This window comes from Protopterus annectens, chromosome 6.part0, assembly GCF_019279795.1.
Source record: "Protopterus annectens isolate FY-2018-M chromosome 6.part0, PAN1.0, whole genome shotgun sequence".
Lineage (NCBI taxonomy): Eukaryota > Metazoa > Chordata > Ceratodontiformes > Protopteridae > Protopterus > Protopterus annectens.
This window is the reverse complement of record NC_056737.1, coordinates 1,328,802,644-1,328,816,556: the sequence shown is the minus strand read 5'-3', so window position 1 is coordinate 1,328,816,556 and position 13,913 is coordinate 1,328,802,644.

The window sequence follows — 13,913 nt, the reverse complement described above, 5'->3', positions numbered from 1 at the left end:
TTATAGGCTACACGCTCACAGTACATTTCAAATGCCCTACTTTAGCAATCCTGCTGATGTCATTCATTGTGAAATACACCTTTGGGGAAGGCCTTCTCTAGTAATCCCTGTGGTGTGACCTATAACAGCTCCATGCAGTAGTGTGATATAGACCATGGTCAGGGGTTCTATACCCACATGTCAGATGTGAATGTTTTGTGTGTGTCTCACTGTCTGTGTAGGGAGCAATGTATTTTAGGCTAGTCACTCACAGTACACTTGAAATGGCCTTCTTTGGTAATCCTGCTGTCATTCAATGTGGAATACACCTTTGGGGAAAAAAGTACTCCAGTAATGTCCGTGGTGTGTACTATAACTGTGCAGTACTATAGTGTAATAAACTAGTTAGGTAGAGGTTCAACTCCCAGACATAACATGTGTGTGCGTGCGTGTGTGTGTGTAAGTCATATCCTGTGTAGAGGTGGTTGTGAGTGTGTGACACCTGTGGACAATGTGTAGGGGGGTTTGCTTATTTCTTTTATGGTGGACCTACTATATATCACAATATCAACCATACAGGGATAACAGATGTAAATTAGCCGAGAGGCTGGGATGCAAAGCCATACCCATACATGTGACATCAAGGCCAGCCACTTGTTTGGCTGTGGGGGAATGCCTATTCGTACAAGACGTATAGTGTGTGGGGCCTCTCAACCCCATTAATGGTGCATGTGGACATATGTGTATTTGTTAATCTGCCATTGCTATCTACAAATGTTTGGCCATATATACCTTTATAGATTTACACATCTGCTAATATATATATATATAACTATGTCCATATACACCTACATATATATTTATCTGCGTACACATATATAAAGTGCTGTGTATATGTAGACATATAGGTGTAGACACATATATGTGTCGATGTAGGCATATGCATGTATATATGTGCATATATATTGATATATATGTATATAGTTTTAGAAATTAATATATATATCTACATATCTAGATATGTTGTATCTGTTTAGATATTAATATAGGTACACACACATACATCTAGATGTTGGTATACATTCTCTGTACTGTTGCATGACTGGAGTGGATGATATGTTTCTGCAAACATCAAATCTTTTTGTATCTGTTATGGCTTAGTGGTGAATCACTTTGTCTATGGTTTGCAGGGTCCTTGGTTTGAGCCCTGCAAGAGCTGCTTATTTTGTTGCTGGGCAGAACACGGCCCATTGGATCCACAGTGATTAAGGCACTTTAAAGCAGTTGTAAGCAGGTTTGCATGGAGCTAAGCAATGCCTACACAGGTTAAGCAATTCAGCAGCTGAGTATAAGAAACTGTAACCAGACTTTAGAAGTGCTTACTTCCATGCAAACCCACATACAACTGCTTTAAAGTGCCTTAATCACTCTATATCTATTGGCCCTAGTTCTGCCTAGCAACAAAATAAACAACCTCTGCTAGGCTTGAACCCAGGACCATGCACACCACAGCCCAAGTGATATACTTCTAAGCCATCTCAGATATTTACAACCCTGCTGTATTCACGAACATATCATCCAGCCCAGTCATACAACAGTACAGAGAATGTATTCCAGCATGTAGATGTATGTGTGTGACAAAATATATTAATGTCTAAACAGATACAACATATTGATATATGTGTGCGTGTGTGTATATATATATATATATATATATATATATATATATATGTAAGCAGATATATATAGCTATATAGGTATATATGGACATACATCTGTAGATAAAGTGGGAACATAGTAAAAACATATATGTCCACATGCTCCATTAATGGGGTTGACAGGCACAAACAACATACGCCATGCACGAATAGGTATTCCCCCCACAGCCAAACACGTCTGCCCTGCTATACACTACCAACTGTTGCAGATCCCATAACCAGGACCTTGCACGGCAAGGGCACAAGATGTTAACAGTACTCCATCTCACCTGTATGATGTCAGGCTGGTATCAGTAACATATCATGCAGTACATTCAGGCTGATAATGACTCCCATATTAAATTCATCTGTTACCTTTGTTAGCCAGAGTCCTGTACTGTTGGCCTGTACTTCAGAGATGTAGATGTCAAGCAATAGTGGTCCCAGGACTGAACCTTGAGGTACTCCACTTGTCACTTGTCTGGGGATGGAGTTGGAGTCAGTTACACCTACAGTTTGGGTTCTGTCAGTAAGCCATGTGGCAAACCAGCGAGTGGCATAGGGATGTATGGACAGATTAGTATGTTAATCTATGTTTCCAGACTGGGCGATGGGGTTGAAGGGCTTGGTGAGGTCCACATAGGCTTTGTGGACTGCCTTACCCTCTTCAACAGCTATGCAGAGTGAGTCAAAGCAGTCAATCAGTTTCAGGAGACAAGACTGGGCCTTCATGAGCCCAATCTGTGTGGGGTCCAGTGTTTGAGGGTTGCCAATGTCTGCATTCAAAACATCCCTGATAATGCATTCCATAGCCATGCAGATCAGGCACGTCAGACTGATGTGACTGTAGTTCCAGGGATCACAGGTGGATCCCCCCTTGTGGAGTGGGATAACTGCAGCTGTGTGCCACTCAGTGGGCACCAGGCCTGATGCAAGGCTATGATTACACATGACAGTTAAGTGAGTTGCCATTCCATTTTGTAGTTCATGTAGTACACAGCCCAGGATGTCATCTGGTCCCATGGATGCTGTATTCTTAGTTGTGGGTAGTGCGTTGTCTGCCTGTGTGGCTGTAATTACTGGGCAATGGAACCCTTTACATATTGACATGGGCCCTTTTGGGAGTGTGAGGGGGTGAATGTGGTACTAAATCAATCTGCCAGAATATTCACACATTCTGTGGGAGCAGTCTAAGTAATGCCATTCTGTTGCAGCTCAGAGCACTTCTGAGCATTGTCAGTTAGAATTCGGACATAACTATAGAATGCTGTGTGGTTGTCCGTGGAGTCTGTGGCAATTTTAGTTACATAATCAGCTTTGGAGGATTCCATGAGGGATCTCAATGTCATATTGGGGCTGGCAAGGGAGTTGTTTGCATCCTTGGCTTATCCTTTTTTCTTCAACAGTGTCTACCATCTGTTGTATACTCTGTAAATGGCAGGAGACCACCAGACTGACTTGATTATTTGGGAGGTGAGCATCGTGGTTCTATGTGGGATGTCAGGAATCATGCACAAGTGGCTGCACTCATACAGTGCCTTATTGCAGGATTCATCAGTTGAACTGTCAGCTCCTGTCTCCATGTTTGTCACAAACATCGTCACTTCTGCCTTGAGTAGCATGAAGTTGGCCTTGGAGAGGTCTTTTACATTTTACAGACAGCTATATATGCATTCCTTTCACCTGTTCAGTTTGATTAGGCTACAGTGGGATTCCTTTGGTGGAACCGCAGTCTCATGTACTGTTGTGATGGCTTAGTGGTTAATTATTGTGACTATAATCTACAGGGTCCTGGGTTCATGACCTGCAAAGGCAGGGTATTTTTGTTCCGACCAGAACAGTGGTGAATGCATACAGACTGATTAGAGCAATTTAGGTTAGTCACACTCAATACAATTCAAATGCCCTACTTTGGCAATTCTGCTGATGTCAATCACTGTGAAGTACACCTATGGGAAAAGAGTACTCCAGCAATCTCTGTAGTACATGCTATAACACCGTAATGCTGTAGTGTGATATGGAACTTTAGTAGGGGTTCTATTCAACACATGGGAGTTGTGGATGCTTTTGTGTCTGTTCCTGTGCCTGTGTAGAGAGCAATGCATGTTTGGCTAGTCACACTCACTACAATTCATTTGCTCTACTTTGGCAGTCCTGCTGATGTCACTCACTGTGAAATAAACCTTTGGGGAAAAATATTCCAGTAATCTCTGTGGCACATTCTGTAATGGCATAGTGCTGTAGTGTAATAACTAGTTAGGTAGGGGTTCTAATCCCAGATGTGACAGATGTGTGTGTCTTAATGTGTTGATGTTGGTCATTCTTGTCCTGTGTAGAGTTGGTTGTGAGTGTGTGATAACTGGACCCAATGTTGAGTGCATTTTTAATATTTCTTATATGGTGCCCCTAGCATAAATCACAATATCCACCATGCAGGGATAACAGATGTGATATCAGTACATAGTCAGTCACGGGTTCGATACCCTGGACTGGTAGGTGTGTGATGCAAACATGCTTACCTTTTACTTTCCCAACCCACCCTGACTTATCTTTGCCTCTGACTGCCTCTCTCACTCCCTCTCTGGTGGATGTGGAGACTTACACCTGCTTTGCTTAGGCAGCAGCATGCATATTGTCAGTGATGCTCATGATCAGCTGACGGCCTCTGCACAGATTACAGCCCACCTCTAGCTGATTGCATGTGGAACAGCTGTGGTAACATTCCCATAGCCAATTGCATGGAAACACACTCTAATATCTAGGAACATCTTGTTGGTGTTGGGCCTTTTCATTCACTGTGAGCAGAAACTAGATCTGTTGTTTGGCAAACAGCATCACATATGGATTGGAGACTTACCTCTGACAACATACACTGTGGAAACAGGCCAAGACACAGAAGGAGGATGTGCCTACCCGGACTACAGACTGTAAGTGCTGCTATACTGCAGTTGGGGTACTGTTGGTTTAACAGGGTGTGTGTGGATATGGCTGTCCTACATGTTTTAATACTTGTCATGTCAGTGCTATGTTTATGAGGAATCCCCATCTTTAGGGTCATCTGCAGACTGGGAAGTGTGTGGTGCCTTGTGTTCCTTGTGTTACGCACAGAGCATGTATCTCTCAACTGCAGAAGGTAGTGTGAGGATTGCAGTCAGTAGATGGTGACAGCTGGGAGAGTTACTGATGTCATATCCCTCATAGGACATATGATGCATCAAACCTTGTTATGACAGGAAATATACGAGGTCATCACAGCGACATGTCAATATTGGGCCTGTGTTGGCCTCCAGCCACAACCTTGTCAACCTTTGTACATATGTCATGCAGTAGGGGGTGCATATGTTCTGTACACCATATTTAGTGACAGCATATCTGATAAGCCAGTGAGATACCAGACTGCTACATATGTTATGTATAGTAGGGGTTACATTTGAGGACATAGCCTGGGCATTCTGTGGTTGTGTGTACAGTACTGAGGTATGTGTAAGTCTGGTAAATGTCGACAGTATGTGTATAGTGCATATGCACCTTGGCCTGTGGTAGATGTCATTCTTCTTGGTCCTGTTCTATCTGATGTTACATACTGCTCCACTGTATTTCACCCTATCAGCTTATATGTTTGTAGGTGCAGACACAAACATGTCCCAAACCACAGACAGCCATCAGACCACATTGTGTAGTGGCCCAGTATATGTAAGGTTGTTGTGTGAGTGGCCCATATGAGGATGGCCGACGGTGTACATCAGATAGTCCATATACTGTAATAGTACACTAGTTTACCATATGTGGCTGTGGCTGCATTCACATTGGTTGTGGTTATGCACTTTCACACAGGTGTCTGTTACTCTGTGATGTGACATGCCTGTAGAGCCTGCTATCTATGCAGGTACATGTGTATTCCCACATAAGAGATGTAGCCCAGTGTTGGGTCAGTCTGCCTGTAGCCTGCACTGTGCTTTGTTACATGCCTAGCAGCTTACTGTACTTATCCAGTGAGATGTCATGTCCAGATACTTGCCAGATGTACTGCTACCATAACAGTCATGTCTGTCAGACAAAGCAGTGAGATGCTGTTCAGAAGTATGTCACTAACTAGTGGATAGTATGTTGCCATGGCACCTCTGTGCCAGCGGTTATTATGTGTCAGGACAGACAGAGGTGTATGAATGCATAACCTATGGTGGCAAATGTATGCCAGTATGTACGTGTTATACCCATCTACATGGCTGTTAACATCCACATTGACAGGCCTGGTCCACATGTATTACATGAAGGGGTTCTGTGTATACCCCTGGATTGACCCGAGTGTGTCAGACTGTCCACATATATTGGCCATATTGCACCTGTAGTCCACAGGGGTGTTACTGTTCTAGCAGTGGTACTGTGCTATGATGGCCTTAGGATGTCTGTAAGTAGCCAATGGCGCACATGTTAACAGCAGATGTGGCCTCCCACACACACAATTTCTGTAAAGACAATCCCTATTACAGTAGCAATAGTCTACAAATATACCTGCACTACATACGTGACATCCCCTTGCGCTGAGAGGTTGGGACTATTGGGGCTGAGTTAGGGCTCTGCTCCATGTGCAGGACATATGATGAGCATATATGTATAAATGAGTATACATATATCCATATAGATATGTACACACATATATATCTTGCTTACTGTATGACAACAGTTTTACACATATGTGCCTGTGTTCCAGCCTCTGTCCTCCACCTACATACCAGGCTTTGCACATATGACATGCTGTCAGGGGTTGTTATGTAGTGAGTTGTGTGTATGTCATGCTGACATTCCTGCCATCACTCCACTGCTGTTGTGTCCCCCACAGATACTGGGGGGTTGGGGCCATATATGTGTGGGTTTCACCTACACAATACATGTGTGCCCTAATGCACTCCAGAGGCCAGTGTATGTAACAGTGGTATATGGCCCAGTATTAGTGAGTGTAGAGAGGGTGCACCATGACTAACCTAGGCTGTTACAACATGTGTGGGTATCTGGGATAGGCTGCCTTAAGGTATCTGGATGTACTTTACCATACAATCCACCTTGGGTAAATGCAGGCCTACTGCCTCCTGCCATACAGGATGTTCTGCTTGTCAGTGTGATTGTGATGGTATCAGATATCCCTTGTTATATAACAGATACATCCCATTGTGTCATCTGGGGTCTGTCCCCCATAGGGATTGTGTACAGAATGTAGATAGAGGCTGTTGACCTATATGTCTGCATTACGTACTGTTGATTATCTGGTATGCTGTGGACCAATCTGTCATTACTAATGTACTACTTGCAAGTCTCGGCCTGGACAGCAACATATTTCAACTTTTCCAGACTACTGTCTTAGTGTAACTGTTTCACAGTTGCATTACTCTGTTCATATGGATGTCAGTGTCTAAACAGCTATATGATGTGGCATATACAACTGTCGTAGTACACAAATAAAGCTTTCACATTCATTTATGCAAACCTGTGTGTGGTGTTATACCCTTTGATATGTCTGTGGGTATATGTTGCAGGCTATGAATGTCATTCGTATGGGTGGCTCATACAGTTTCCAGTTGGTAAGGTGGTGACTGTAGGAATACTGGCTGCTCCATATTGTGTGCACGTACTACATATGTATATTACTGTACAAATCTCTCTGTGTGTATGTGTAGATACATATATATATATATATATATATATATATATATATATATATATATATATATATATATATATATATATATATATATATATATATATATATATATATATATATATATCCCTGTATCTGCATATATGTGTCCTAGGGATGGCCATGTCATGCCTGGTCCTGGTTATGGGATCTGCAACACTTGGTACTGTAATACGGGGGGGGGGGTCGAGCTTGGCTGGGGGGTATGCCTATTCGTACCAGACGTATATTGTGTGGGGCCTCTCAACCCCATTAACATTGCATGAGGACATATATGTTTTGTTATTTCCCCCTTATCTACAGATGTATGTCCGTATATATACCTATATATATATATATATATATATATATATATATATATATATATCTGCTGACATATAGCTATAACCTACCATATATATTTAGACATGCAGACGTGGACATATATATCTATAGATGTAGGCATTTGCATGTTTATATGTTCATACATATTTATATATATATATATATATATATATATATATATATATATATTTATATATATATATATATATATATATATATATATATATATATATATATATATATATATATATATATATATATATATATATATATATATATATATATGTTAATATGTTGTAACCGTTTAGACATTAAGATATTTACTCACACACATACATCTACATGTTGGAATGCATTCTCTGTACTGTTGAATGACTGGGCTGGATGATATGTTTGTGAATACATCATGGATACGTATATCTGAGATGGCTTAGTGGTAAATCACTTTGGCTATGGTATGCAGGGTCCAGGGTCTGATCCTATCAGAGGCTTTTTTTGTTGCTAGGCAGAACAAGGGCTGTTGGATATACAGTGTGATTAAGGCAGTTTTGAGCAGTTGTAAGCAGGTTTGCACGATGGTAAGCACTGCCAGCCTCCACTTATGTTTTCTTACAGTCAGTTAGCTTCAGATTTCTCAAGCTGTGTAGGCATAGCTTAAACTCGCACAAACCCATTTACCGCTGCTTAACAGTGCTTACTGCCACTTACCCCCGTGCTAATTACTTTAAAAGAAAAGAGAAAGGGATTGATAGGAAAGTGGTGAAAAATGGGGCACAAAGAGGGAAAGACAGAAGGAAAAATAGCTAGGAATGTGCAGGAAGGGTATAGGAAAGGTCCATAGCTGCCCATTTCTTCTACAGCAACAGCTGTGCATATACTCTATATTTGCAAGTACATTTGGACCCTCAAACCCCTGGGAGAGGGATGAGGACAACATATATTCATTGTGATGCCAATTAGACCAGATTACATGTGTCCAGTGAACACGTGTGCAAAATGGACAGCTATGTATGGGGCGAGATTTTTATGTGGGAACAGACTGCCCTTTCATTTTTTTTCAGGTGAGAGTGGGATGTTGGGGAGAGGTAGTAGGTACATTTGGGAAGGGAGGTTTGGTAGGTTAACAGACAAGACACACAAGACGCATACAGGGCCGGTATATGACACATGGGGGGTAAACACCTTGGACAGTGAGGGGTGTTTGGAAGTCGCAAGCCCATGAGCCCCCAACTGGAAACAGTGGGACTGAGGTCCCCACTCATGGACAGTCACCACTGCACCTTCACGGCTCCAAAGGTGGTTGTGCTGGTGGCTGTGTAGGAGGGGCAGGCTCACCCTCTAATAGCACCACTCGGCCCTCAAGCTGGCATAGCCAGTCTTGATACACCGGATCGAGCTCCCTATGCACCATGGCCCAGACCTGTTGACAGGTTCCCATCTGTGCCCGCACCGAGGGGGGCGAGCCCCATCCCCTGCATCGGTTCCTCTGGAAGGTGGCGCAGAGCTCACGGAGGAGGAGGTCCCAGACTGGGCCCCAGATGTGCTGGTGCTCGGTGCCATGGTCAGCTGAGGTGGGACAGGTGGGTCTGCTGGGACTGGCCTTCCCACACGAGCTGTGTTGTTGCAGGTTTATGGCAGATATGGGTTAGTAACAGTCAACAGCATTCAGGATTAGTTATAACAGCATGCATAGGTATTCCCATTAACCCGACACACCAGATTTAACACAGTTGCAGAGCAAGCAGAACACATGCATATATGGAACAACACTGGCCATTACAGGAGCATATAGGTTTCATTGATGGCAACAGGCCACCGATATGGGTGTATTTTAACATGGCACATGCATAGAAACAAATGCGAATATTTAGTAATCATTAGGACATATGTTCCAAAAAACTTTGGAGTGTACACATACCAGTTGTGGAGTGTCATTGCGTTATTATGCACATATGGTAGGAGTGAGAGAGAGGGTTCAATTAACAACTAATATATCCTTGTAGTTTTCACAACTTTCTTAGTCACTGCAGTGATCTTTCCCTTACATGTATTATTACACTACACAATGGCCTTATATTGTACACTGGTATGTTTATAGATTATTATATATGTGACCTGTGTCTTAAATACAGGCATGACAGGCTGCAGGTGTTAATGCAACATATGTTGGGAATTGCTGTCGTACACTTTGGGTGAGGTGCAAGAATGACAGGTTTGTTTTCATATACATTCTCTGACTATGTACACATTTGACTATCAGTTATATGTCATTGACAGCTGTCTACATTTCTTGGATCATCACATTGAATTTTCAGGGGAACAGGGTACCCAGCTGGTGATATGAGCTATTTATCTGGGCATGCTGGACAGATTGGAATAGTTGTGGAGTATAAATATGTATGCAACTTACAATTAGAACATTAAAGCAAATTCTGTACAGTTGGGTGTAATTATGCATACAGCTTTCTATCTGAACATTGTATCACAGTCTATACAGTTGTGGGGTATGGTTATGCATACAACTTAGTAGCATTCCCAGGAGTCAAACCCCTGCTGTGTGTGACAAAAAATGATTGCTAACATCTCAGTACACTGTGCTATCAGGGGACTGATGTAAAGCTTTCAACTGTTTTCTATATCAGTCTCCCTAGCTTGTACGATATAACTGACCTCTTGGCACTTCCGACATTGTTATGCAGGACTTCATACCAATTTTATCTACATACCATGTTGTGAGTGACACTGCTTAAGATACAACAGTACTATTTATAGTATGGGACAGATTGTAAACATATGAGAGAAGAGTAAACAAAAGAACTCCAGGGGTTATACCTGTATCCACAGACTATTAACACATTTCTTTCTACTGATACAACACTTTCTAAGGCTCTTATCATCTTTGTTATGACAGTACATGCAGATTGATTACTAACCTGCCTCGCAACACAGCCTTTGCAGCCTAGCATCATGGGTTTGCTGGTTTGCAGCCCACTCATTTGCAGCTGTCAGAGAAATGCATTGATATTTAGCCATACCTGTCCATAGTATACACAAGCTAGGCAATTATTTACTACTTAGTAGAATGTGTACTTACTCAGTACTGAGGCTTTGGCCATCTGCCAACAATCCTGGATCCGCTGTTCCAGGACATCCCTCCTCCACCGCTGCAGGTCAGCATGGTGGCACCTGACTTGCTCACCAGTCCAGGGGATACCTGTTGCACTGGTGACGTCACGGGCGAGACTGTCCCAGGCCTCCATTTTGTACTGTGAGCCCTGGTACTGGCCCTGCAGTAGTCTCTGATCATGGTGTTTTACCAGGAGCCATACCATGAATTTTGACTCCTGGATGCCCCAGCGCTACGCTCTGAATTAAGTGCCTTCACCCACACCAGCCATTCTGCCTGCAGTAGGAAGCTACAACCAGTTATGAGACGTATTCCCGCCTGTGGGGTTTAAATACGGCCATTTTCCTGCACTTTGCCATGATTGACCAGTTTTGAAAAGGCTAAGCTATGGGCACACCTGCTTACATAAGGTTGGCACTGTTTAAAGAGGTATACCACTAGGCAGATTGAACTGGCTCCCCTACACATTGCTTACACTTACTAATTTGAGCTGTGCTGCGGTTAGCATTGTTTAATAGTTAATTAGCACTATATCTGCCATTTGGCAATGATTTATTCTTCATTACAGGTTATATATTTGTCTGGTATTGTGATTCATGTGTGCATACACTGTATGGAGACCTGGGGACTTCTACACTTTATTACAATAACACCTCCAATCTATGATTACTGCAGTACTCCAGTTCACATATTTATGTTCTGTGGTGGGTTATACCACTTCACACTGTACATAGATTCAGTTCACATGTTTGGTTTGATTTTCCTGTGGTGAGGATTAGTTTGCTGATACCTCATTCATATTGATTGCTATGATGGCTTAGTGGTTAACTACTGTAACTATAGTGTACAGGGTCCTGAGTTTCAGCCTTGCAAAGGTAGTTTATTTTGTTGCTGGGCAGAACATTGGCCATTGGATCCAGAGTGATTAAGGCAGTTTAAAGCAGTTGTAAGCGGGTTTGTGCGACGGTAAGCACTGCTAGCCTCCGGTTACAGTTTCTTACACTCAGTTAGCTTCTACTTTGCTTAATCTGTGCAGGCAATGCTTGTCCCCGCGCAAATGCACTTAAATATGCTTACTAGTGCTTATATATGCTTACTACTGCTTATTTGTGCTTAAACCTGCTTACTGGTGCCTTATTCATTATGACACTGACACTTCACACGTGCATTCCATGTGGTACTCCAGTTCACATTTAAATGTTATTATGTAGGTTATATGACAAAAAGATGTACAATTATGTTCATATACAGATTTCATATGGAAAATGATATGTGCTGCAGTGGGACTCAAACCGGGCATACCTGCTCGTTAGGAGGATGCTCTAACCACTACACTATTGTTGTGCTGCTTCAGTTGTATATATATTATTTGTTATGCTCTTCAGCCTTTTCAGCTGCGTTAACCATAGGTAAGAGATGGGCAAACCCACGCACCTATGGTTAGCTGTACTCGGGGTTTTAAAATAAAAAAGGGTTTCTTCATTTTATTTGCCTGTACTGTTGTTGTTGAACACATGGGGACTGTTGGTGGAGATATGCGGACACTTATGAGCAGTCTGGCTCATTTATTTATACATTGTTCTGTTCTACTTTGCAGGGGTGTGTTTATTCTGAGAGCTCTGCTCTCAGACATGCCCCCTGCACTCATCCACACTCCGTGTAGCATTAGGAGTTCAGGCAGCGCGCCTTCATTAATATGCATGGCGCACTGCCATCCTCCCCTTAAACTGCTGTTTTCGTGCAGGACTGGATTAGTCCTGCATGGAGGTTTAATAAATCTGGGGGTTTATTAAATGTTTCCACTCCTTGTAAAATACTGTTAAACAAAACATTCCAAATTTTTACCACTTTCTTCCTTCCTAGCTTCCAGACTTCCACAGGAATACAATCTATTGCTGGAAACTTTCCTGCAGATTGATGATAGATCACCATTTTATCTCATCTGCCCCTATCTTTACTGTTAATTGTTGAAACTCATCTACCTCAAAAGTTGGAAATTTAAGTCTTCCGTAAATATTTCCATTAAGGCTTTTTCTTGATAAAAATTCACTTATCTGCTTTATACAAATTTTCATAAAATTTCCAAAATATTTCTAATACTGCTAAAGGATCTCTGGTTATTTTTATTTATTTTTTATTATTATTTATTTTTATTGGCTCCCTAAATTTGGCAGCAACCCTTTCTACTTTCTGTTGTCTAAATCATTGTGACAACAGTTTTTGATGATAACTGCAGAGCACACAAAAAAAAAAAAACAGTTGTATAACTATAATCTTTCCAAACTCAGGCATATTATCCAGATAAACCCTTATTTTCTCTTTAGCACTCTACAGTTGCACCTCTTCTTCTGTGAGCTTCCCCTTATTCTGTAATACTTTAAACTTTATCATCTTCTCTAAATAATGCTTGTTATTTAACCATATATATTTTGATTTTATTTCTAACCTGTTTTTAAACCCCACTTTCATTGTATTTGTATCCCACTCACTAGCTATACCTATTAAAGAAGTTTATTTAATCTCTAATAACTCTTGAATAATTTCTACTACCCATTCTTTAAATTCCACTCTTTTAATGGGTAAGTGGGGAAGTGACAGTGCCTCATTTTTATTCATTAGCCTGCATTTTTATCTTCCGCGTGGTGGTGCGGCGGTAGCGTTGTCGCCTCACAGCAAGACATTGTGCCGTTCGATTCTCAGTTAAAGCGTCTACTGTGGAGACATGCGTGAATGGGTGTACCTTCATTGAAGTTTGAGCATTAGGGCTGGCAACTTAGCACGTAAAAATCAACTGCCAATCATTAGTGGACTGGAGTTCCGCTGTGGCTACCCCTAACCCGGAAAAGCCGAAAGACACAACAACAACAACCTTGCATTTTTATCTTAGTTGTTATTGGCACACAATCTGAAATAGTTATTGGATATGTGTCAAGGCTTTCAATTAAATGCATGTGTTCCTGTGAAGTATAATTTCTGTCTAGTCTAGCCCAGTTACTGTACCTTGTGGAATATGTAAATTCTGTCTTTTCTTCAAAAATCTACCTTTTGTTGTATTTTCCCTTCTAGGTCCCCAAATACATCCTAACTGTTGCAA